Source organism: Tamandua tetradactyla, chromosome 8 (assembly GCF_023851605.1).
Source record: "Tamandua tetradactyla isolate mTamTet1 chromosome 8, mTamTet1.pri, whole genome shotgun sequence".
Taxonomy (NCBI): domain Eukaryota; kingdom Metazoa; phylum Chordata; class Mammalia; order Pilosa; family Myrmecophagidae; genus Tamandua; species Tamandua tetradactyla.
In genome coordinates this window covers 59,812,090-59,838,886 of record NC_135334.1, presented here as the reverse complement: position 1 = coordinate 59,838,886, position 26,797 = coordinate 59,812,090, and the positions used below count along the sequence as shown (strand labels likewise).

General features: G+C 37.2%; 1 protein-coding gene and 1 pseudogene across 10 annotated transcripts in view; one reads left to right on the top strand and one right to left on the bottom strand.

The window, feature by feature from the left end:
• Positions 1-26,797, bottom strand: part of DLG2 (discs large MAGUK scaffold protein 2) — a 2,206,106-nt gene that overhangs the window by 1,221,087 nt on the left and 958,222 nt on the right. The window lies entirely within an intron of this gene.
• Positions 14,875-26,797, top strand: part of LOC143643893 (succinate dehydrogenase [ubiquinone] cytochrome b small subunit, mitochondrial pseudogene) — a 110,086-nt pseudogene continuing 98,163 nt past the window's right edge.

The following is a 26,797-nucleotide window of genomic DNA, read 5'->3' as shown; positions in this document are numbered from 1 at the left end:
AACCAATGAAATTTCTTTGCTCTCTTCCCTCCTTGAAAAAAATCCCATACCATTATAAGGCACTGTAGAGTAAGTGTAGAAATGATAAATACTTATTTCCTAAAGGAACTGATTCCTGCTAGGCAAGAAAACTGAATATTTATATGCAGTCATTAAATGACAGTATAAGATATGATACAATTCAAAGGCAAAAGAGGCATTAGTGCCTTGTGTGGGAAATGGGGGGTGAGGGGTGGGGGTAAGGCAGTGACTCTTAACAGCCAGACTATATGCAAGGGAAGGACTGCAAACCATTCAATACAGCAGAAGCGTTCTTCTGAAGTAAGCAATTGTAGCCATATCATATGAACCATCTCATTAATACTGTCTAAATGGCATATTGGAACATCTTGATAGACTCACCGAAATTTAACATGGAATTAGATCACATGAAATGGAATCTCTGATAGGTATTAAAGATCTTCAAAACCACCATTATCCATGGGGCACTCATCAATTCCTTAAAATTAATACTCTGGGACTGATGGAACTCATTTTGGCCAACCTGTTTCTCCAGACTGAAAGAAATCTAGACATGTCACTAGTCATAAAATGACTGGAAGTTTGTCATTCTATTTAAGTGCACTCATTATTACTTTCTTAATTTATTAAATATTCAGTTGCAGCAGAATTTAGCTTGCTGCACAGTTATTCCAAGACTGCTTAAGAGAGAAACTAAGTAAAACATCATCAATTAAATGTAAAGAGGACAAATTAAGAGAACAACTGCAAAAGCAAGTCTAGATAGCGTTTTCCAAATAGATTCCTTTTCTAAAGATGTTAAGAGTTTATAAGCCAACGGCAAACGCGCATTCGAAATTGTGGAACACCTAGCTATGCTAGGGTAAAATAACCCATTTTGGCTTGTCCTTTTTCATCAGAAAATTTAGGAGCTACCTTCCTAAATCCATCTGAATGGAATCAAACATGTGGATGGGGGCCTGGCAGCATCTAAAAACTAGCCAGGCCTAGCAAAAATGGCTGCTGCAAACACACTTCAAGGCACTGGGTAAATTACTAGAAAGCTGGTTCATAGAGGACCAATTTTGCAAGCAACTACTCTATCTTCCTAGGATCCAGAAAACCTACCACTTAGCCATCTTTACACAGAAACGAAGAGTTTCATTTTTTAGTCAAAGGTATATTTGGGTGTACAAATCCTCAAGGGAGAAGTAGCAAGACTTTTGGCACATAGAAAACAAACACTTGTTGAGTTCCTTGGCTTGCCTCTATAAGTATAAATAACTGATAAAGGAGTCATATGTGAATTTGACAGGAAGTAGGGGGGTAATATCCTGACACTCCTAAACTGGGATGTAAAAGAATGAAAGTAAGCCAGAGGTGACTTCAGCTGGCGTAATTACATACTCCCACTTCTGTAAATTCCAGGAACATATTAGACAATGTATTACTGAGCTAGGTACTGCCTGCAAAAGGTTAATAATCAGAAGAAAGAAAAGACCAATACACAAGGTCATTCTGTTCTACTTCTGTCTTTACTATCTAAAATGTTTATCAGTCTTCATTGCACACGTACAATTTGATTTGAGTTGATATGCATTTGCTGAGCTCTGGTGCTGCATGCCCTCAGCACTCAAATCTCAACTAGCTCATTTTGACCACATAAATGAGCGTTATGGGGCAAGCACCAGTTCACCCTCTCTTCTTGGCAGCATCCCAGAAATACATTGGTTCCATGCTTTGGAAGCATGGTCAGTCTAGGACATGCTTAACCAGAGACAAACAAGGAAAAGAGACATTAACTTGGAGTGAGAAACCTGGGTTTTAATCCCAGTTCCACTACTTACATGCTTTGACCTTGGGCAAGGCATGGGCATTATATAAGAAAGATTCATATGAAAAGAAAGGGACTTTAAAGGAGTGTAGTTTACCCCCAATGAGTAATTTGGTCACCTGAATAATATCACAGAGAAATGGTCTTCAGACTAATGCTTGAACATCTCTATTGAAAAGAATTTTAAACTCAATGTGCCCCAGTTTCCTCATCTACAAAATATCTAACTCAGGGGTGAAAGGGTAGTTCAGTGGTAGAATTCCCACCTGCCATGCAGGAGACTGGGTTTGATTCCTGGTCCAGGCACTTCCCAAAACAAAGTAAAACAAAAAAAATAAATAAAACAAACAAAAATTCAACAAACGGTGCTGCAATAACAGGAAATTCACATGGAAAAATAATGAAATGTGACCCTGTCATACATGATACATTAAAAAAAAAAGAAAGAAAAGAAAAAAAATTCAACTCAGAATTGCCTCCTTGAGGAGCAAAAAAATAACTGATTTCTGAATGTTGTCTATATAATGATGATAATCATTATTTTACAATATGAATAAGGTAAAGATTAAGGGCTTTTTTCTTAACAGTCACACAAAGCTACCACAAAGAGGTAAGTCCTGCAGGCAGCAAGCAAACAACCCACATCTCCAGCCTACTAAACGTCATGACCACCTTCATCTAAGGTCCTTATTGAAATTCAATTTATTACCTTACAGAAAGAACAAAGGTACAGTTTACATAACGCTGGTTTCCTATTTCCCTATAGCTATTTTTCTTTCCTTGCAAACTTTTCAAAATAAAACTTCAACACCCCAGAGTACTGGACGATGCCTGTTCTCCCTTCAGCCAAAACAGGCATCTGGTTCTACAATAAATGAGATCATAGCATCCCCACTCATACTGCTGTAGATAAGAACCTGTCAGCAGTTTCATTATAAAACCTTTTTCTTCCCTCTGGGTTGAGAGACCAACCATAGCAATTTGCAGGGGAAATAGCTTCAGCAAAGGGCAATGTACCAGGCTCAAGCACAGAGAGAGAATGTTTTCATTTTACAGAAACTTGAGAAAGATTTGTTTGGGAATTAGGTAAGCTGCAAAATCCCAAAGAGAATTTCTTTCTAACAGTCATTTGGCTTTTAAATAAAGAAAACAAGGTTTGCTGATACTTAAAACAAATATTTCTCAGGAAATTGATGTTAGGTAAAGGGTTATTCTCTTGAATACCTTTAGGTACCAATACCTCTGGTACAAACAGCTATAACAGCAGGCACATTGCTGAATCTGTGCTCACATAGAAGGTGTGATGGGAGTTGGAAACATCCTTTCACAGACTCTCTGAGGAGAAATTGTGGCAAGGTAGGTTATGCTAGCACTGATTCAAATAGGAGAGAATAAAATGCATTAATAATTCACTAAATACAATAAATAAATATAAAAAGATTCCCTAAAGCAGTGATGGCACACAGTGAATACTAAGTAAATGTAGATTGAATATAGTTAATACTCGAACTGGTTCTCACAGTGAATTTTTTTTTTCTGTGTGGTTTGAATTGTGTCCCCGAAAATTATGTGTTCGAGCCCTAACCCCTGGCCCCATGAAAATGGCCTTACTTGGAAATAGGGTCTTTCATAATGTAGTTAGTTGAGATGAGTCAAACTGGAATAGGGTGGGGCCTAATTCAATATGACTGGAGTCCTTATAAGAAAAGGGAAATTTGGGAACAGATATAGACAGATACAAAGGGAAGAATGCCATGTGAAGATGGACACAGAAATTAAGAGCGTTTCAGCTATAAATCAAGGAACACCGATGATTGACAGCAAATATTAGAAGCCCTAAAAGGCAAACAAGGATCCGCTGCTACAAGTTTTCGAGGAAGCATGACCCTGCTGACACCTTGTTTTTGAACTTCTGGCCTCCAGAAATGTGAGACAATAAATTTCTGTTGTTTTAAGCGACCTAGATTAGGATATTTTGCTACAGCAATCCTAGGAAATTAAGACACTAACTTTTAAGTCTTAGATGTAAAAGTGAAAAACTTCTTTTTAGCATAATTCATACTTTGCTAGTACAGACAAAAGTGAAGTTGGAAGAGAATGCATCTGAAGAAGTGGGGAGAAAGAAACTAATACTTATTTAATGGTTACCACATACCAGACACTGTATTGCTGCCTTCTCATTTGGTTGTTATAACAAACACACCAAATATATTTAACTCAATTGAACAGATGAGGAAACTGAAGCTCAGAGAGGTGAGCTTCCTCAAGGTCATAGAGCTAACGGTTCAGTAACATGATATCTTTTAATACCAACCTCTAACCCTCAGGACTTGTTTCCTGCTTCTGTTTGCCTTCCCAAGAGCTTACTTAGGCTTGAGACACAAGGTAGTAGCTCTGATTGTTCCGGATGCTAGGATAAGGTAGTCTATCACCTCTGCCCTTTTTTCCTTTTTCTCTCTTCCCACTTCCTTCCAAGGAAGGCATCTTTAATGTTAGACTATCATTTTCTGATATCTTACTATTTCAACATTAGCAAAGGTTATTGGACCATAGAGCCACTGGAAGATTTGAGACTAAAAGGTGAACTTTTCTTTGTCTTTGACCTAGTTCAAGGTCTTACAAAACCCAAATCAGTCTCCTCCAAAAAGCCTTTCTTAATTATACCAGCACTCACTGATTCTTTTATCCTCTCCTTGTCTACAGCAGTACTGCCCAACCTCTTGAAGTATGAGACTACTCTTAAAATATAAACTACTTTGTGAATGCTTACTTGGTATTAGTTGTGCATTTGAAGCGATACTATCACACAGGGATTAATGGCTCCACCCTCATAGAATTATGCTTAGTATCATGTATGTTAGTAAACACAAAGTCCTTAGGACAGGTCTGCTTCATGGTGATCTTTCAGTCAATGTTAACCCAACTTGCACTGCTGGCTGTTTTTACTTCCCACATGTTTTATTCAGTGCTGACCCTCCAGCCAAACTGAAAGCGTCCCAAAGCAGTGACCATTTCTTATAGTGTTTTGGTATTACTATATAATGGTCATTCTCAAGAGAAAGCTAAAAACCAACAAATGGAAAAGTGTATCTACCTTTCCCTGAATGAAAATTTTCTCCAAACCACAATGAAGATAGTTGGAGAAATGGCTTCAAGGAAAAGATCAAAATCTCTTTACCGTTAGAGAACAAGCAAATATATGTGCTCATCATTACCATCTTATTTGAGATCTTATGGAAATGAGGCAATTATACTTTATTATCTCCTTACATATTGCAGTGATTATTATTAATCCCTGGCTGGTTTAATCTATAATATGGATTTTAAGGCAGTTAGAATGCATCTGGCCAGAATTTTAGAAATTATGGGGTTTTTCAGTATGCTCACGCATCAAATAACATGATTTAAATCACCTCAGGAACTTGAATAAAACTTTAATAAAGGTAATACAACAGAATACTATAACAAATAATATTGCAACAGAATAACAAATAATATTGTTATATAGCAACTGTAAAGAAGCTGAAAAAGAGATTAGATTTCAATTAGAGATAAGAATGAAGCTAATATGGTTGGGACTAAGATAAATAAAAATATATGGCAAAGGATGATATTGTCCATATTTTAGAACTTCACCTATTACTGGAGACCAAAAGAAGAGATGTTTATTTTTCCCAAAACTTAAATTTTCTGTAACATACAAGCTAATTTACCTAGTCTGGCAAGTTCATTTAAACAAACTAAACACATGGAGCCTTTAATTGGGAATTAGATCTTGTAATTCTGTGTAGCTTAATGTAGTACTCTAATACATTTCAGAGTATGTTGGGAAGATAACTAAAAAGTATTGGCAAAGTCCTTAGAGAGACTGGAGAAAAAATATGGAACTATTAAACTTCCCCACCTGGGGAACCTCTGATACTCTCTCCATCATAGAGACTCCCAAGTTAATAGGCCAAGGCCTTGATCTTGAGGCTTGCTCTTATGAAACTTATTTCTACAGTGGGAAAGCTAAGCTTACCTACAATTATGCCTAAGTGCCACTTCTAGAGAACCTCTTTTATTGCTCAGATGTGGTCTCTTTCTTTCTAGGCCCAACTCTGTAAGTAAAATCGTTACCCAACCCACTATGTGGGACATGTCTTTCAGGGATCTCAGTCTCCATGGCAATGCACAACGTGACTCCCAGGGGTGAGCCTGGCCCTGACATGGTGGGATCAACAATGCCTACTTGCCCAAAAAGGGGAAAAGAAATGCAACAAAATAAGATACCAGTGGCTAAGAGATTACAAATAGAGGAGGGAGTCTATTCTGGAGGTTATTCTTATGCAAGCTTCAGATAGATATTGCTAATTGCCATGGTATGCCAAGGCCCAACCAACAGTATTCATGAAAACCCTAAAGAATACCCAAGGTTCTATCTAAGGCTCTATAAAAGTTTCATTCATTAAGTTTATTTTTCAGGAACTTAAAACTTCCAGATAGTTCCTATGCCAGCTAAACACTGAAACCCAGAGGCACAGTCTCTCCAAGAACATCAACTAGTTCATTCCCTTTCCCTATAATGTCGACACCTCTTTTCAACATGAAGAAGTTAAAATGGTCATTCCTAAATACCCCTGACAATTGGGAGAAGTATCAATGAGAGGGAGGAGTTGTACCAGAGGAGAGAGGATCTAACAAATGATTGTGACTACTGAATCATTATATTGATATTTCTCATTAGTCTCTAGTATATTAGGACAGCTAATACTTCAGGAGATACCTGAAAATGTGAAACTGTAATCCATATCATACTTCGAAATCTGCTCTAAAACACTCAAAGACTGATATTGTTTCAAAAATACTTCATTATTTATGTGGTGTCCAGAAGCCATCGTTTAGGGCTATATTTATTCTATTTGACCTAAATCATTCTAAATAATATTGGGAAAATTATGAAATATTTAATCACCACCACAATATATAATATGTTGATATGACTGACAAAAACATTCATATATGTAATTACAGACAGAAAAGCCATTAAAGAAGCATTGGATATTTTCTATTGTTCTACATCTGCATATATAATCTGTGATTTACAGTGAAGTAAGTCATGATCTTCTGAGAAAAATCTTCACTGCAACAAGCATGGAGAATTAATTATATTTAAAATATTTTATCTCTTCTGTACATTACTATACATGAATGACTTACTAATGATGGTATGTCCAGGCATCTGATCTCAGATACCAGGGTAATACATTGGATTAATGCCCAATCTAAGTTTTAGGGAACGTGGGCTCTAGGAAGTTTGACATAACAAGAGGTTCTCAAAGGCATATTATTTAAGAAAAATGATAAATGCATTATAATAGAATCACGACTTTATTTATTTACTCATTAATTCTGTAAACATTTACAGAGCACTTATATCACTCATTCAGTCATTCATCCATTCACCAATTATTTATTGACTGCTTTCTATGGAAAAGGCACAAGTCTGTTTACATCTGGTTAGTACTATACAACATGACCCTGATATGGCTTCTGAACCTAAGAAACTTACAGTTTAGAAGGAATATTACAATGAAGATGCAAATGTTAAGTATTGGGTGTCACAGGAATACAGGCGTAATTCAATTAAGAAGGGATTGGGTAGGATTTCACCATATAAACTTCAGAATTTCACCTTAAAATATATAAGTGAGTACAAGGCAAAAGACATCATAAGAGATACAAAATAAATATGGGTTTTCTCTGGATCCTGAATTCTACACCTCAGCAGTCCTTTTGGTGAAAGAATTTTAGTGACTATATAACCGATAACTATCCTATGTTTGTATATCTACAGTTTTTCTCCTCCACCTTTTTCTGCTATTAAATATAAAATTAGAAAAAAACACCTTGAACTGGGAAACACACTTTGTCAAAAGGGACAGAATTAACAGCAAGGACTATTCAGTCTGCTTGTTTGGGACATTCTGTACCTGTTTCACTCATTAGCTCATTTTTCATTTTCTCTTTCTGGGTCAGGTTTAATCCAGGGTCTTTTTTTGGTGTGAATTATGTAAGCCCCTAGATTCTTCCTTTTGTAGCAATTAAAAACACTTAAATAATGTGTTGGTAGATGATGAAAGTACATCTGATTTACTGATAGATGAATTGCAATGTACTTTGACTAAACACTGTTGACTCTTTATCAAGAATTGCCACTTATTCACTAGAATGCAAAGCAGTTTTAATAAAATGTTGAATATTTACCACATGCCAGACATTGTGCTACATGTTTTCATGTGTGATATCTCACTTAATCCTTACAATAATCCTACAAGAATGGTGTTATTTTTCTTACTTTTACAGATAAAACTTGTCAGTTTCTCTTCTCTCACTCTAGTTCTTCCAGTTCATGGTTAGTAGTCTAGGCACAGAAAAAAGAACACTGAGATATAAATTAGGAAGTATGTTTGTAGTATGGCTCTGTCACATTCATATGCTGTGTGACCGTGAGTAAGTCACCTCCTGATTCTGTGCTTTAGTAATGTCATCTGGAAAATGAGAAGGTAAATACTGTGGAAAATGATTAGTTAACTCAATCTCCTCCCAAAACAAAGAGCTTTTGCAATAAGGCAGAGTCCTCCGACAGGTGTGTCTTGCGTGTAAATTCAGGTGTGTTCCCAGAAAGGTGTGTATCAGTTATATTTTTGAAAAGTGCATCATAAGTTAAAAGCACGTAAGCAACTTGCTATTTGAAGGGGCCCTACAGTTAATTTTGGAAATGACTGTAGGCTCTAGAGCTGGACTGCTTGTATTGAAATTTGGGCCATGCTACTCAATTTCTACATAACTTTGAGCAAGTTACTAAACCTCTCTCTGCCTCCGCTTCCCCATCTGTAACATTTGGATAGCTATAGTAGTCATCTCAAAGGATTACATGAAGATTAAATGAGTTAACCTTTGTAAAGTGTGAAGAACAGTGTCTGGCACATGTTAGCATGTTAATGTGTGTGGTAAACAGGAAATGATGCCTTCATAGTGTTAATAGCTCTCTCCTATATACCCATTTTGAACATCTAGGTTTTTTATATTTTAGAAACTCTTAAACCAGTATGTCCCAGAATAGTCACAGGACTCCTATTAACTCACAGGAGAACAAACTATATTATCTCTTATTTACAAAATCCACAAAGTAGAAGAAAACTATTTTAAGCTAGAGAATGTTGTGATATATAAAGTAACTGTGGCAGTGCAAGTATATAAAGTCATTATAAAAATTAATGCAATATTACCCATTATCTATAATCTTAAAATACTAAACATATTTGACTTAATAATTCTACTTATTCTACCCTAACCAAAGGAAATGATTCCAAAACCAAAAGTCTTTATTACCCCATATTTCTACTTTATTTTGAATAATAGAAAATTGAGGTGGGAGAATAAAAATCCAAAGGATAGTTAATTGTTATGAAGCTATTAAAATATGTCCAAAAATCTAACATAAATTATAAGTATTCAAATCTAAATCCAATGCAATTACAACTGTATTTTAAAAATAGGCTATTATAGACTACCACCAACAAAACAGTACTATGAACTGAGGAAAATATACACTAAAATATTAAGTCATTATCTATCATTCTATGGGATACGTGTTTTCTAAAATTTGTTTCCTTTGTGACTTTATGTTTTTCCTAACTTATTTTAATGAACATACATTACTTTAACATGAAAACTTTACACCAATAAAGTCAGACACTGGCAATATCCACCAGTGCCAAAAACAAAAGCAGTGATACATCTATTGATGAATCCTCTGGGACCACCATTCTTTTATAAAAACTTGGCTACATTTAAATAAACAAATGAGCAAACAAAACTACTCCTTTCTAAAGACTCCTTGGGCAGGAAAAGGAGATCTGAAAGGGATGATGGAAACCAGAAGTTTCCAGGGAGCTGTCCACCAGGAAGGTGCTAGCATATTCTCTGGTCACGGGTGAGTATAAGAGCACCCTCTGGAGGTTGGGAGCCCATAGCCCACTTCCCTTTTCTGCTTCTTTTCTGTTTTCATCTCTTTCTTGATATCTCTTTCTCTTTATTTCATCTTAAGTTATTTTCCTTCCTTTCCCTTCTTATTCCTCTAATTGCCTGAGAACTGTGGATATTGGAAGAAATAACACTTGTAAAGCACTGAGGATAGTGCCTAGATACTGCTGATATTTAATCAATTGGCTCCTTTCTCCCCTTTACTTCACTTCTTCATTCCTTGAATTCAGCCCATCCCCCTTTTACTTCTCTCCTCATTTTTCTATTTTTTTTCTCTATTTGAATCTCCTCTTCACTCCCCCTCCTCTCTTTCTTGGGAGAGACACAATATAGAAGAGAGTTCTGAAGTTGCGTTCTACTAGATGATTCCTTTTCTTTGTGGCTAGGATGAGGGTGGATCATGCAACATCCCAACATGAACTAGAAAAATATATTGTAGTACTCTACAGCACTTTCAAGAACTTTTCCCTATTCGGATCCATGAAATGATTCTTTAAAGGCACGTGAAGTGGCCCAGAGTTTTGACGGTTTTATTCAGTTGAGTTGCTGTTATATTAACAAGTAGTTATTGGAATAAAAGGAGAGGTTCATCATTAAGGTATGAGCCATATTTCATTCACACCTTCCTTTAAATTAAAAGTACAAAGCAATGATTATAGAGAAGATGACAACTCATAAAGCACTTTAGAACATTAGGGAAAAGATATATTCCACCTTTTTCCTTTTTGCCTTGTAAATGTTGATGACTAGAAAGGGGAGAATTAAAGAGGTGGCATACACAGGGGATGCTAACCTTTACAATGCAACATGGACAAAATAATGGACATAAATAATATTTAGGCTGGGCTTTGGGGTCTCATTCATAATTTGGAGTTTTACAAGTGGAGAGACAGAGTTAAGCAAAGGCAAAGCCAATGTCTGGTTTCAGACAATGACACAGAAAATACTATGAGAAAAAAGTCTTTCAGAAAGCTCATTCTTCTCTATGGCAAGCTCATTTCCATAAGTAGCATTGTAGGGGAATGACAGATGGACTAGGTAAGGAAGGACTGATATAATGAGGAAGACCATTTTGGAACAAGGGTATTTGGTTTCTGTCATGATAAACCAAAAAGTCAGGTGGGACAGTGGGTAACCTGTATTTTAGGGATGGGTGTGGAATGAGCTAATTTCATGTCTCCCTCAAGAGACTTGGAATTCTGGAGGAAAGGAAGGGTGCCATACTTAATTTGTCTCTTAATGCCTATCATAATACCTGTGGCAGAGCCTGAGACAGAAAGACACTCCATATTTTTCTTTGTTTAACTAAATTTATTGACAAGTAGATGCAACAAGGGACACCCAAAAGATGGTCAAGTGATAAAATAAAATTATTTTTGATTTCCACCTTGAAAGCTCATGTTACCATCCTTCAAGTCATTACTAGGTTTGGGTATTAAAGAGTTTACATGCTTTTGAAACTGGAAGAACCTGTCCTACACGTTTGCATGGTTTTAGACATCTTCATAATACCAAATATGTTCCAGGAGAGAAAATAAAAATATTCATCCTGGTAACCTTATTTTCAAACTTACTATATAATATTGGAATGAATGTTCACTTTTAGAAGTTCTGTATCAAGATCTATGCCTCCATGAGTTATTTTTAATAATTATTTAAATTGTACTCTGATTGGTCAAAGATCTAAAATCTGTATTTTATATATTTTTTCTTAACTAAATATTGCAATTAATATAGACATCTGCCACATCATTTGACTTTGAGATTGGGGGGGGGGGGGGCTGAGCTCTTTATTGCCACTTCTTCAGTGTCTAGCATTTGCTGTATGCCCAGTGAATATCTGCTGATTATATGGAATAATGGCTTTAGTTTTTCATTAATTTCCATAAATACAACTCATTTTTGAATATTTAATCTATATATAAATGGTGCCTATATTTTATATAAAGACTTAGCATAGGGCAAAGTGACTTTACTTTCAAATGACTGAACTCATAGCAAGGATGAGCAATTTATCAAAAGAACTATCCTAACAATGAAAGAGGTCCCTCCTAGAAGTGATGAGGCCTCTGGGAGGAGCTATGAAAACTACCAACGCCATATAAAAGTATCAATCATTTGATGAACACATGTCTTCTAAGCATTGCACGTATCACATTTAAATTGTATTTTTCACAACAGCACAGTCATATACAATGTGGTAGTTATTACTATGGCCATTCCACAGGTGAAAAATTGATACTTAGAGAAATCATATAGCTAGTAAACAGTACATCCAGATTTGGAACTCAGACCTCTCTGATATGGAAATTTTCCATATTATGATATGTTGACATCTGTTAGATAGTACTGGTGAACTTTTTCACTAGAGGAAGGCTAGAGTAGAACGTTCTATTATCATTTCCATATTTAAGATTCTAAGGTGGGAGCCTTACATCAACAACCCTATAATGTAACCATCTGTTAAGTCTGGTTACAATATTTTATTTGTTCCCATTATATAGGCCTTTTAAATGCTTGGCAAAAGGGTAGGGAGAGATCTATAGAAGCACAATTTTATTTTCATAGATAAATTTATTTCCCAAAGTAAAATGTCTGCTAATACATGTGATTTATGGTTCACTCTGTTGACATAGTTCTCTCACACAGAATGAGTTTGCTAAACCAGAACATCAAAAAGAAGAAAAGTGAAAGGAGGTTAAACTAATGTGATTCCCCAGCCATTAAAAAAAAAATAGTGTGCTTGTAATTATACCAATTTCCTCAAATATGGTCTAGAAGTCAGGGGAAAACTTAGCATAAAATCAACCTCTTTGAAAATGAGCTTCACAGGTTGAATGTATATTCAACAACATTCTCCACACCAATAGCTTATCTTATTTGATTATTAGCTTGTGTTTAATTTCCCTTGACAAATAAATCACCTTTGTTAATAATCATTTAGCACTTGAAAGCAATTCTCTTAAGTTTATGGGAATGGATTTTTAACAGTAGCCATCACTCAGATGCTGCTGTAAATGCAATTAGAAGAGTGAATGGATAGAAGCATGGGGGAGGGTGGCAGGTTTTGTGAAAGAAGCTAAGAAGTTAGATATTGGTGTCGTTCACTCACATTACTTCTTCCTGATAGAGGAGCATACAAATCTTCAATAACTCTAAAACCTCTTGGAAGGTTTCAAAAGTGCATCTAGCCACTCTTCAGAATTATTAACACATTCTTAACAGACCCTAAGATACAACCTATTGTGTTGGGGAATAAATGGTTTTATGAAACACATAACTGGAGAATGTTAGAGGTGAAGGGAGGTCTCAGAGATCATCTCATCTACAGCTCTCATTTTATAGAAGAAAACCTGAAGTCAAGAAAGAGAGAGATTCTTTAGCACTGCCAGTATAAGACTCATAATCTGGACTCCCAATTGGTCCACTAAGCCTACACCTCCTCTGATCACTATCTATGAAGTTGAACGTATATGTTCCATTAACTTCACTGGCTAAGGTGCTTGCCAACTGTTCAATCCAGGCTCTGTTGTCATTTTTTAGAACAATAAGGATCATGTGGGGTTTTTATTCACTTACAAAAGTGAATTTTCAATTATTTCAGATAATGGTCTCTCTCTTTAGAGAGTCACCATAGTGGCTACAAGAAGTGTAGGCTGGATGAACCCATTAGAATTTCATGATGAAAAGTAGTGAAAACTTACTGGGGACATGCACACGGACCCATTCATGGAGTAAGAGTGGTCAAATCCCAAATTCCATGCATCTTTTTCAAGGGATGCATCATAGGAGCCACCAAGAATGCTCCATTAATGTCTTTTGGACAAGGAGCAATGAATGATGAACTGCTTCTAAAACCTTCAAATCTCATTTCTTTAGAAACGCCAATCATCTTTACAAAAATCTGGGGTGGGACAGTTATTAACAAGAAACTTCACTGAGTAACTGCGCCACCTTTTGATACAATTTCCGTAAGTTGATTTCAAATGGATTGTATAAGTTCAGAGAAAAATACACATGGGGGGGGGGGGCAACATGAGCCTAGCTCCTTTCTAAAATAAAAATAAGCCCCTGCTCTTTAAAAGCACCAAACTGCAAACTGATGTGTTCAATTTCAGCCCGGGTAACATCTAGGACCCCAGCTAACCCGGACCGTGGGCCCAGTGGGTTGGGGCTACACGCAGCAGTAACCTCTGATGAGTTCGGGAGCTCCCAGATGAGCGGCCAGGAGTCCAGCCACTACTAGCTAAGTACATAAGAAGGTACTAGGTACATAAATACATCAGCTTCTCCGAGGTTTATCTGCTGTTGGAGCTCTGTGCGTTAGCAACCAGGGTCCTATCACTACCGAGTTATCAATCCAACCTCGGGCATTGGAAAATCAAAGTGTGCTCTCAGGGTCCCCCAAAACATCCTGCTCACAGAGAAAGCAGAGCAAGTCGTGGCTCTGTCACTCTCCCAACAGGCAGACATATAAACAAACAACAAAAGGAATTGTTCACTTCCCCGAGGGAGGCAGCATGCATTATAAAGACATGAACCTCATCCTACCTTGCATCCAAACATCAACGACAAAGTGTTGTTGGTGCAAGCAACTTTGCAGTGGCAAATCATTGGTGTAAAACAGTCAGGGTCCTTAACAACAGGGGACATTCCTTCTGGGCTGCGGCAGTGGCAGCTCGCTGGGGGACCCGAACACGGTCCTCGCCCGGCACATGGAGCGACAGCCTAGACTGAGCGGCCGCTTCGATCGCTGCCCCCTGCGCTCGGCACGGCCATCCCGGAGCCCCGATGGAAGCAACGCCGCGGGCAAGTACCAAGCGTCTCGGGGTCTCCCTTCCCTGGGGAACGATGAGTAGGGGAAGGACAGAACCAAGATGGGTCCCTCCCCCCCTTTGGTGGATTTGGGGGAGGTGAAATAAAAATAAATAAATAAAAAACATAAAAATAAAAGGAAGCGAGCGCTTAAAGGAGGGTTCAAAGGAGGTGGGGCAGTATTAGCATGTAAAAGGATGTGCCCGCCTACTCGCTCCAGTCACACAAGATTGTCATGCGAGCTGAAGGGGTTCAAATTATTGCCTTTGAAGAAAAAAAGAAAACACTGCAGCTCCCGATTTGGTAAAAAGCCAGTGGCTTGCTGCAATCCAGAGTCACCGTGGGGAGGGCTGGCCGGGCAAGTGGAGTGGGAGGGAGGGGCCGAGAGAGGGAGGGAGAGGAGCGCTCGCCGGCAGAGCCCAGCCCGCGGGCTCGCGGGTGAAACCTGGGAGTCCCTGGGTCCGAGCGTGGGGCGTGCCCGTGCCGACGTGAACTCAAGACCACTCTCGGCCCCCTTTGCCGCTGCCGCCCGAGTGTAGGCGGCCTTAAAGGCCGCGTTCCAGTGCACAACAAAGCAGGGAGCATCCTCCCCGCCCGCTGACGACGGTGTGTGTGCCCCGCGGATCCTCAACAAAGGGACCTGAGGTAGAAGAGGGCTCAAAACGGCTTGGCTGGGACTTTTCAGCAAAACTGCTTATTTCCAGCATGGTAGAAAATGTTTCAAAAGCAAGGCTTGATAGGATATGTTCAAACCCAAAAAGGAAAAGTCCATCCTCTCCCCGCTTTAAAGTCCTAGAGGCGTCAAGAAGCCCCAGAAGTATTTATATCGTTCTTGAAGTATGAAGGATAACATTGGTGAATGCTTGTTGTTGTGTTTATCTTTCCTTTTTTTTTCTTCTTTAACTTAGGCTGTCAACATTGCAGAAACATATATACACACACACACACACAGTCAGCATTTGGCTGGCACAGCTGCATCTGCTTTTTGGAGGAAAAAAAATGTGATTTAAAGAGTATGGGATAGGAAGTATGTAAAACTAGCACTCTTTGGGTGCCTGGCATTGTTCCTTACATATGGTTGATGCAAAAGAGCAAGACATGGGCGTTTGCAATCAGACTCTGGCTCTGGTGGTGGCTTTGTATAAGTCATTTAAATTGCCTGAGATTTTGTCTATTTGTAAAGTGGGCCTATTAACCCCTACCTTACAGAGTTGTCATGAAGATTAGAGACTGTGAGTAGGGCACTCTTGCACTAAATCCCAGTACTTAATAGCTGCTCTATATTTACAAAGCTTATCTTATGACTTTGCCTGCGAGGTAGATGTTAATCGAAACATTTTTCTATGGGAAAAAACTGAGGTCCTTGAGGTTTATTGTACTTACCCAAGTCATACAATCAATAAGAAGTTCAAAGAAAAATGGTGTATAGTAGTTTAATAGCATCATGGGGGTGGGCCACAGTGGCTCAGCAGGCAGAGCTCTTGCCTGCCATGCCAGAGACCTGGGTTTGATTTCTGGTGTTTGCCCATGAAAAAAAAAAAAAGCGTCATGGAAGATATCATACAACTCTCCAGAAGCATGTTCCATAGATCTGTGTGGGAGAGGGCAGGCCTGTAGTATTCAGATGAATGAGGCACTTCTGAACGCCTCTTTCATGGACACTGAGCTTGGATCCTACTTGAAATACAGGAACAATATAGTTCTATATATCAAAATCTGCCAAAACCATGGCCTCTTAATGCAGTTGGACCAAAATAGCAGACCACTTGAACTTTGAAATAAGAAGATCCCCAATACCACTCCACATTTCGGCCTTATAAAGTCCAGTAAAAACAAGAGTGTGGAGAAAATTGTCAAGTCAAATGCAGTGCCCTGTAAACTTTCTTTTACCTAACCATATCCAAAATACCTCAGCCTCCTGCCCCAATTAACAGTTCCTTTATTGTGTTAGAATTCCCTGGTGTGCTTGTTAAAAATATGGGTTCTCAGACCTAACCCTACATCCTCATTACATAAGTCAAATGAATGTCAAGGAAAATACATTTTTAATCAGCCCTCTGGGGATAGGAACATGGGTCCTGTCTATGAAACTAAGATCTCTTTGAAGGGAAATCAATATAAAACCAAGTATGAGCAAAGATCAACATGAAAGGTCTTGAGAGTAGAGTCAAACCTGGTTCTAACTGAAGAGGACAGTCATGTCACAGGCTTAATTAAGTGCTAGGTTCCTTACCTAGTTGGTAAGGGAGGATTGATTAAATCTAGTGAATACTTGAAGCTGCCGGAGCCCATGAGATAATACATATAAGATCAAATATACTGGGTCACATTTTAGGAACAGAACTCTGATCTAGGCCTTCTGTAGAATCTTAAAGTCACATTCACAAATAAAGTTCCTTAGCATTTTATCTCTTTATGTCACCTTAAGATCTGTGATTGTTTAAGAATTTCCACTTAAAGAGCATCTATAATTATGGCTGTTTTTCCAACGGAGAATGGATTCTAAAAGAGTTGTACAATTTTATTTCCCTTATTCGTTAACCTATAATTTGGATTTCAAACACCCTAAAAGTATTGTATGTTCTATATTGTAATGTTCCAATAATATCTGACAGTCTTTCCCTAATGAATTACCAAAACTACAGCTGACCTCCTATTCTTCTAGGGCAGCATAAAAGGCTGCCATGTTCAAGTTATTTCCCATTTTACAGTTTGTACTGGTTTAGATTGCTAAAGACTAATGACAAAAAAAAACAAAGAAAGAAAAGAAAATGTACAGTACATTCCCTTTTTCTTCCTTATTGCTTAACTTTAATCAATGAGAGTTTATATAGCTCCATTTTTATGTGCCTCCTGCCCGTGGGCACATATATGATATCTATTCATAAAAATATGACAAAATGCTTTCCCTTAATTCTTGTCTTTCAATAATAGCTCTAGGATGAATCGAAGAAGGGGAGGAAAGGGAAATTGGTTTCCATGACAATGTGTTCCATAGTTACAGCCAATAACCACTATAGTTAAAACATGAATCACAGTTATCTTAAGATATGAACATACTGCATTATTGGTCTGAAAAGCACTAATTTGGGAGTGTATTGCATGGGGGTGTACTGCAGTATTTTTAGGAGCCAATATTACTAGGGAATGCCAGGAGATGATGCATTAGTTTTAATAGTCAAAAAATCACCATTTATTAGACATTTCCATGACTGTCAACATTTATAGTTCTTTCTAATGATTATCACTTTTATAAAATGATACCTTATATCTACACACTATTAACATTTTTCTTAATGATCCTGACCACACAAAAAAGAGTATCATAAATAAATGTGACCAGGGCTTAACTGTAATACTTTTTATTTTTACAATCAATTATTAGTAGTAGTATTCCTAATCAGAAATTGTCCCTTCCATAGTGACTGTCTTTAAAAAAAGGCAGTTTGTGTTGGTGGGGAAAGAGTGAATTAGACATTAGGAGTCACTGTGCTTCTTCCTACTGGCTGCATCACTTTGAGCAAGCTACTCAGCCTCTCTGAGCCTCAATTCCCTTGTTATTTAAGATGAAATGGTTATTCTATATCATATCTAAGTTCGTCTGTAGTGCTGAAGTTCTCTGAGTGGTCTCCAAAATACAGAATCTTAAGAATGTAAAGGAAATTTACAAAGCCATTTTGTTCTGTCACCTGTGTTTAGAAAATAAACTCTTATATAATGCTTACTATCTGATGTGCTTATTGTGTGCACTGTTCTAAGTGCACCATGTGCTGGAGCCAGAACCTACTCATAAGTGCCTATTGTGTGCATCTCTTTCCAATTCCCCAGTCAGTGTCATCATGTTGGTAGGCTGGAGTTGGCCATGGTGGAAATATTCACACTACAGAAATTGGCAAACACTATAAATCAGGGCTTATTTCCTCAGAGAAACACTTACCAACACAGGACTGGTCAAAATACTTTACCTGCATTAACTTATTTAATCACCACAATTACTCAGTTTTACGAAAAAGAAAGCTGAGTCACAGAGAGATTAAGTAATTTGGTCAAGATAACAAAACTGGTATTGTTAACTAATCAGCTAAAAAAAAATCTTGATGGCTTTCAACGATAAATGCTTATTTCTTCCTCATCTTAGATGAGGAAGCTGAACTTATTTTTTCATAGCTAGGCTATATCTATCCCTGAATAGTTACTCTCAGGGAAATGATGGTCTCATGACAGAGAGAAAATCACTGATGGCTGAATATGCAATGGCTTTTAAAATTTCTGTTCAGACATTAAAAACATGTTCCTGCTCACATTTTATAAACCAGGGTATGCAATGTGGTGAAACCTGATGCCAGCACTGGTGGGAGAGAATAACCCTCTCACAGAGAGGTAGAAGAGAATTGCAGGAAAAATAATACAATAGACTATAGTTCATCTGGTGCTAGCACTGGGATTTTAATCCAAGCAATCTGGTTTCAATAGCTATGTGTTTAATAAGTAGGGAATTCTGCTTATCACTTCCAGTTAAAACATTCCAATTTTTTTCATTCAATTTCCACACTAGAGTTTGTTATTTAGCATTAGGAAGTTCTTCCTTATGGCTCCTGTAAAGAGGGCATAGTAGATATAGAAGACAATGTACTTTGGAGCTAATCAGTTAAACTTAGGTTTTGACACTAATAACTGTGATACAAGCTTTATTTCCCCTTCCTCCCCTCCCTTTGATGGCAACTAAAATCCATTTATTCTCATTTAATCATTAATAGAGATGTTTTCGTGCAATTACTTCATCAATAAGTATGGAGCACACGTTATGTTTGTATCATTGTACTACCTAAAAAGTGTAAGGCAGAGATGTGTATGAATTATGTCTTTGTGCTATCAACAAGCTTACAAACTGGTCATGGAATAACAGCAACAAGGGAAAGTATATATACTTAGGTACTGATAAATGTACTTAAAGCCCAATAGAACACCTGACCAATCTATTTAACTTCTCTGACCAACCACTTCCTGTTCTACAAGTGTCAGTTGTGCTACAGGACACTAAAAGGCTTAAATGAGATAATCTGTGTCAAAACATCTGTCACTTTTATCTGGTTTGTACTAGGTACTTAGTAAATTAAAGGGACTTGATGTTAATTTCTTAATTTTTTTTCCATTATAAATTAACAGGAAAGAATAAACCTATCAGACTCATTCAATTAAATAGAATCATGAGGCTTCCCATTCTACTGACCCATTCTAACTCTTTAACCTTTCTTCATGGACTGTACTGTCTTAATTGCTCTCTTTATACCCTTTCTCATCTCTCTTGTGTCCCTCTTAATGAGGAATATGCAGCCGTAGGAAGAGACTTTCGAGACCCACTCAAACACACTCTAATATCCATCATGCTTCTCCCATGATTGTTGACTCTTTGTATTCTTTGTAGTCTCTGTTATCTCTCACCTGCCACCCCACCAATTTGGGCCAGTCACACTTACTGACTACATCTTACTAAGTAGTGGACCTTCTTTTGAGTCACACTCAGTGTGTTTGTTGGAACTTCAACTGAAGTTAGTTTCTTGTTTAATTGTAGTATGGAATGAATGGGCCAATATATAAATAGATAAATGAAGAAGAAATTAACATATGGGTTAAACCAAGCTATCTGAAGCTCTCGCCAAGGCCCTAGGAACTGTGTAGATTTTCATTTGTTTCCTGATCCATTCCCTCATTCCTAACTGAAAGAAGTACACTCTCTGCTAAGGAAATGCCAGCCCATCAATTCAGAATCGATTTTGACACTTTAGTGTTTTGAAATAACGATCATCCTCAGCTTCAATAAGGTAAGGAATATTTTGCCTCTAAGTCTTTTCTTGATGTTCACTTTTATGCTTTTTCTCATTTTGGGAAAGCAACTCCAAAATATGACCCTTTGTACTACCTGTGAGAATTTCTTCAGTAGCAAAATCCAAACGAAAAAGAACTCTTCCTAGGTATTATTGTTCACCAAATTTGACTTCATTTCTGCAACAAAAAGTACAAAATTTGGCTCTTCAGTTCTAGACACAGCCTTGACACTTGCACTGAATCTCATTGATAGTTAATTTTCTCATTCGTTAAAAATAAGAGGTATTAAACAATACCATTTATATCAAAGGTTCATATAAAGATTATCTAAAATATACTATATGTGAATGCACCTAGCAAAGTGCCTAGCACATATTATTGAGTGCTTATATTCATTTGTTCATTCATTCATTCTTTTATTTATTCATTCATTAACAACAAAACTAGCCAAGAAACTTATCTCAAATAAATGTTAACCAAACATGGCAAATTTCCTGTGCAATCACTAATTCTATTTTTATACTGTTCTTGCCCATCTGTGAAACAAAGGCAAATTATTCATTGTCAAAAGTATACTAAATCATAGTTAAACTTGGAGAGCAGCAATTCATGGGAAGATTGTGACAAAAACATGGTTCATTGTAAATGGCTTTAGTGTGCTTCTCTATTACAAATAGATTTTCCTTATCAGCTGGCTTTCATAGGAACAATAGATGGCCCTTCTAGCTGCAAGAACTAAATGAGGCAACTTATCCTGAAGAACACCACTCTATTATGTTGCAAGCAGGAGCCCTCAGCTAATCATTTCCAAACCTAGTGAAATGATTACTCAATGAAGCAATTGCTCCCCTGAAACACTGTGAAGACATCATATCTCTCTTATAATCTCCAGCTACCCACCACAGAACTAAGATCATGATATAACCCGTTTTTCTCTTAATAAGTTGCAGGGCTATTGGTTTAAGTCCTCAATAGCACCAATTTGAAAACCTAGCCTAGCCAGATTTCCCTGTTTCCTGTTTTCTTGAAATAACATAATTGTGAGAAAACTACCTTTCGGTAAACTTGTATAAGTTACGTCTGTTATAAGAATGTTGGCACTTTCTTCCTTTATGATAAGGACAATGAATCCCAAGTGTGTGTTGGAGGATCTTAATTGGGTTTGCTACAATAGTTGGCATCTGGCCTTTGCTGGGTTTGTGATATTAGCACATTCACTTAATCTTTCCTTTTTTGTTCCCAATTACTATTTATTTACTCACTGGTTCATTCAACAAATATTTTTGAGTGTCTTCCATGTGCTAGGCACTATGCTAAGTTTAGCTTTAAGTAGAGCTACCCGGCCCTATTAGAGCATATACAGGGAAATCTCACCTAATTAGGGAGGACAGAGAGGACATAATTGGAGATATGCTAACTGGGGTGATTTCAGAAGAATGAGTGGGGATTAACTGGACAAATGAGGGAAAAGCACCTCAAGTAGAAAGAACAGACTATACAAAGAATGTGTAGTGTTAGAAACCGAGGAGTATAAGAAGAACTGAGGCAAGCTCAGAATAACTAGAATACAGAAAAAGAGGGAATATATCAAGGGGGAAAAGGATGAAGAAGAAAGCAGAGGCCAAACTATGCAGGCTATATTTAAGATTTTTGCTTTTATTCTAAAAACCTTAGGAAACCACAGAAGGAATTTTTTAACAGCTTATTGAGATATAACTGGTCTAAAATAAACTGGAAATATTTAAAATGTGCAATTTGATTGCACAGTTTCAACTTATGTAGTATCTATGAAACTACCAGCACAAGATGGTGAACCTATCAGTCACTGTCAAAAGTGTTGTCTTGTCACTTTGTAGTACCTCCTCCTACCACTCTTTCTCACTTTCCCCATCCTGAAGCTGCTATTGATCTACTTTTGTCATTATAGATTAGTTTGCTTTTTCTAGAGATTTACATAAATGAAATCATATGCTATGTATTTTTTGTCTAGCTTGTTTCAGGATAATAATTTTGAGATGCATGCAAATTGTTGAAAGTGTCACTAGTTCATGTTTCTTTCTTGGTGAATAATATCACATTGTACAGATATACTACAATTTGCTAATCCATTCATCTGTTGATGGAAATTTTAGTTCTTTCCAGTTTTTGGTTACATGGCTACTGTGAACATTTGTGGGCAAGTTTTTCTATGGACATATATTTCCTTTTCTCTTTGTGTAAGGTGGCTGTATCATATGGTGAATGCATGTTTGCATTTTTAAGAAACTGCCAAAATGTTTTCCCAAGTGACTGTACCATTTTACATTCCCACCAGCAGTGTATGAGAGTTCCATTCCCTCCATATCTTTGCCATCACTTAATATTGTCAGTCATTTTAATTTTGGCCCTCTAATAGATGTATAGTAGTATCTCCTTGTAGTTTTAATATGGTTTCTTTAATGACCAATGGTGCTGAGTATAATTTTACTGTGCTTATTTGCCAACTGTTTATCTTCCTTGGTGTTTACTAATCTTTTGCTCAACTTTCAAATTGAATTTTTTGCTCTCTTACTGTTGATATTTGAGAGGTTTTTTAATACATTTTGATATAAGCTCTTTATTAGATATACATTCACAAACATTTTTTCCCAGTCTGTGGTTTGTCTTTACATTTTTAAAAATAAGTCTTAATAGTAGATGTTTTTAATATTGATGAAGCCCAGTTTATTATTTTTTATGGTTTATGGTTCTGGTGTCTTATATAAGAAATATGTGCCTAACCCAAAGTCACAAAGAATTCTCTGATTCTTCTAGAAGTTTTCTAGCTTTATGTTTTATGTTTAGGTCTGGGATCTGTATTGCGTTAATTTTTGTAGAGTGTGAGATATGGATTCAAGTTCATTTCTATGTACATGTATATTCAATTGTTCAGCATAATTTGTAGAAATCTGCTATCCTTTCTCCACTGAATTGCATGCTTATGTCATAAATCAATTGTACTCATATGTGTGGTTTATATCTAGTTTCTCTATATTTTCCATTAATCTATTTGTCCATCTTTCCATTAAGACCAGGCTGTTCATTTCCTAATATAACTCATGTAGATAGTTTGATTGAATGTCATAAGTACTTGGAATCTCAGGTAGCACATGAGATTTTGTTGGTTTGTCCAGAGTGATCCCCCGATGAATCCCAGAGTGATTTGATCAGTGACTGGAAAAGTATTTTCAAGCCCCCTTCGGGTAGTGGTGAGAGTGGGGAGAGGTTCAGCTTCCCCAGGTTGAGTTCTTGATATTCTCACAAGCAGTGTGGACAACCAAAGCTATAGGCTGAGCCCCCAGTCTTGGGGTTTGTTCACATGAAACTTAACCCCACAAAAGATAGGTCAAGTCTACTTAAAATTTAGGCCTAAGAGTCACCCCCAAGAGAGCCTCTTTTGTTGCTCAGATGTGGCCTCTCTCTCCAGCCAATATGATGAGCAGTCTCACCAACCTCCCCCTCTCTGCATGGTACATGACTCCCAGGGGTGTGGACCTTCCTGGCAATGTGGGACAAAGATCCTGGAATGAGCTGAGACTCAGCATCAAAGGACTGAGATAAACCCTAGAATGAGCTGAGAATTAACATCAAGAGACTGAGAGAACCTTCTCGACCAAAAGGGGGAAGAGTAAAATGAGACAAAGTGTCAATGGCTGAGAGATTCCAAACAGAGTCGAGAGGTTATCCTGGAGGTTATTCTTACGCATTAAGTAGATCTCACCTTGTTGTTCAAGATGTAGTGGAGAGGCTGCAGGGAATTGCCTGAAAATGTAGTGCTGTGTTCCAGTAGCCATGTTTCTTGATGATGATTGAACAATGATATAGCTTTCACAATGAGACTCTGTGAATGTGAAAACCTTATGTCTGATGCTCCTTTTAGCTACTATATCAACAGAAGAGTAGAACATATGGAATAAAAATAAATAATAGGGGGAACAAATGTTAAAATAAATTCAGTTTGAAATAGTGGTAAATGAAAGCGAGGGGTAAGGGGTATGGTACGTATAGTTTTTTTTTTTCTCTATTATCATTTTATTTCTTTTTCTGTTTTTTTATTTCTTTCTCTAAATCGATGCAAATGTACTAAGAAATGATGAATATGCAACTATGTGATGATATTAAGAATTACTGATTATATATGTAGAATGGAATGATTTCTAAATGTTTTGTTTAATTTTTTTAATTAATAAAAAAAGTAAAAAAAAAACAAAACAGGCTGCAGCTTTATAATTATCCTTGAATTTGAGCAGTATTAGGCTTCCAAATTTGTTCTTTTTCCAAGTTGTTTTGGCTTTTCTAGGTACTTTGAATTTCCATATGAATTTTAGAATTAGCTTGTTGATATCTGCAAAAAAAGTCCTACTGGAAATTTGAGATTGTGTTGAATCTCTAGATCAATTTGAGGAGAATTGTCACCTTAAAAATACTGACTTTTCCAACCCATGCACAAGGTATATCTGTATATTTATTTAAGTCTTTTAAAATTTTTCTCAGGAATATTTTGTAGTTTCAAATTATATCTTTAATCAGATTTATCTCTAAACATTTCATATTTTATGCTATTGTAAATAGTATTGCTTTATTAATTTCAATGTCTGATTGTTCATTATTAATAAGTAGGCATACAATTGAGTTTCCTATATAGATCTTATATCCTGCAACTTTATGAAACTCACTTAATAGTTTTGTAGCATTTCTGTAGAATCCATCAAACTTTCTAGGTGTCACTTGCTAATGAAGACAATATTATTTCTTCTCTGTTTCTTTTTCTTGACTTAACTGTGTTGGTTAGAACATCCTGTACAATGTTGCATAGCAGTAGTGAGACTCTAAGCCCCAACCTCCTGAAATTGGGATAATATCACAGTGCTTAATTTCCATGTCATCCAATAAAAGAGAGAGAACCTACCAACAGTTGAAAGTAAGACTAAGTGCGATTAAATTCACATTTAATTTGGCTAGGTTATGGTATTCAGTCAGAACTAGTGAGCAAGAAGTAGCAAGTTCTCTATACTTATTTGGTAGGACATGTGTGAGTCAAAGGATGGGAAATAAATCCAACAAAAATTAAAGGGGCTTCCATCCAGTGAAATTTCCAGGCATCCAGTGGTGTGCAGGCATATTAATATGTCCTTTCTAAGGTAAAAGATAAGCTGTTGCTTCTGGCCTCCTCTACAATGAAAAGAAAAATAGACACAATACCTAGTTGATCTCTTTTGATTTGGAGAGTAATATAGTCCTCATTTGGGTGTACAACTCTAGCCCATATACAAGTGTCCTGAAAAGCTGCTAGTTTTGAGTGGAGTTGAAAACAAGAGGAGGCTCTGCAATAGGTCCAGGCTGCCATACAAGCTGCTCTGCCACTTGGGCCATATGATCCAGCAGACCCAGTGGTACTTGAAGTGCTGGTGGCAAATACAGATGCTGTTTGGAGCCTTTGAAGGCCTATAGGAAAATACAAGCACAGAGACTTAGGATTTTGGAGCAAAGCCTTACCATCTACTGCAGATAACTACCTTTGAGAAACAGTTTTTGACCTGCTACTGGGCCTCAGTAGAGACTGAATACTTAACCATAGATCAGCAAGTTCCCAGGAGACCTGAGCTGCTCATCATGAACTGGGTACTCTCTGACCCATGAACCATAAGTTGAGTGTGCACAATGGGACTCCATCTTCAAATGGAAATGGTATATACAAGATTGGGCCCAAGCAGGTCTTGAAGGCAAGTTATTATATGAGGAAATGGCCCAAATGCCTATGGTTCCCATGCCCACCACATGACCTTCTTTCTCCAGACCACAGCTATGGCTTCTTGGGGAGTTCTCTATGATCAGTTGATTCAGGAAGAGAAAACTTGATCCTGGTTTACAGATGGTTCTGCACAATACATTAGATACCACCCAGAAGTGGACAGCTGAGATACTACATTCCCATTCAGGAACATCCCTTAGGGTCAGTGGTGAAAGAAAATCCTCCCCGTTGAGAGAAGTTTTATCAGTGTACCTGGTTCATTTTGCATGAAAGGTGAAATGATCAGAGAAGCATTTGCATATTGATCCATGGTCTGTAGCCAATGGTTTGGCTGGATGGTTGGAACTTGGAAGGGACATGATTGGAAAATTGGGGTCAAGGACATCTGGGGGAAAGGTATGTGGATCGACCTTTCTGATTGGATGAAAAATATGAAAATATTTTTGTTCCATATGAATATTTACTAGAGGGTAACTTCATCAGAAAAATATTTTGATAATCAAGTGGATAAGTGAATCCATTCT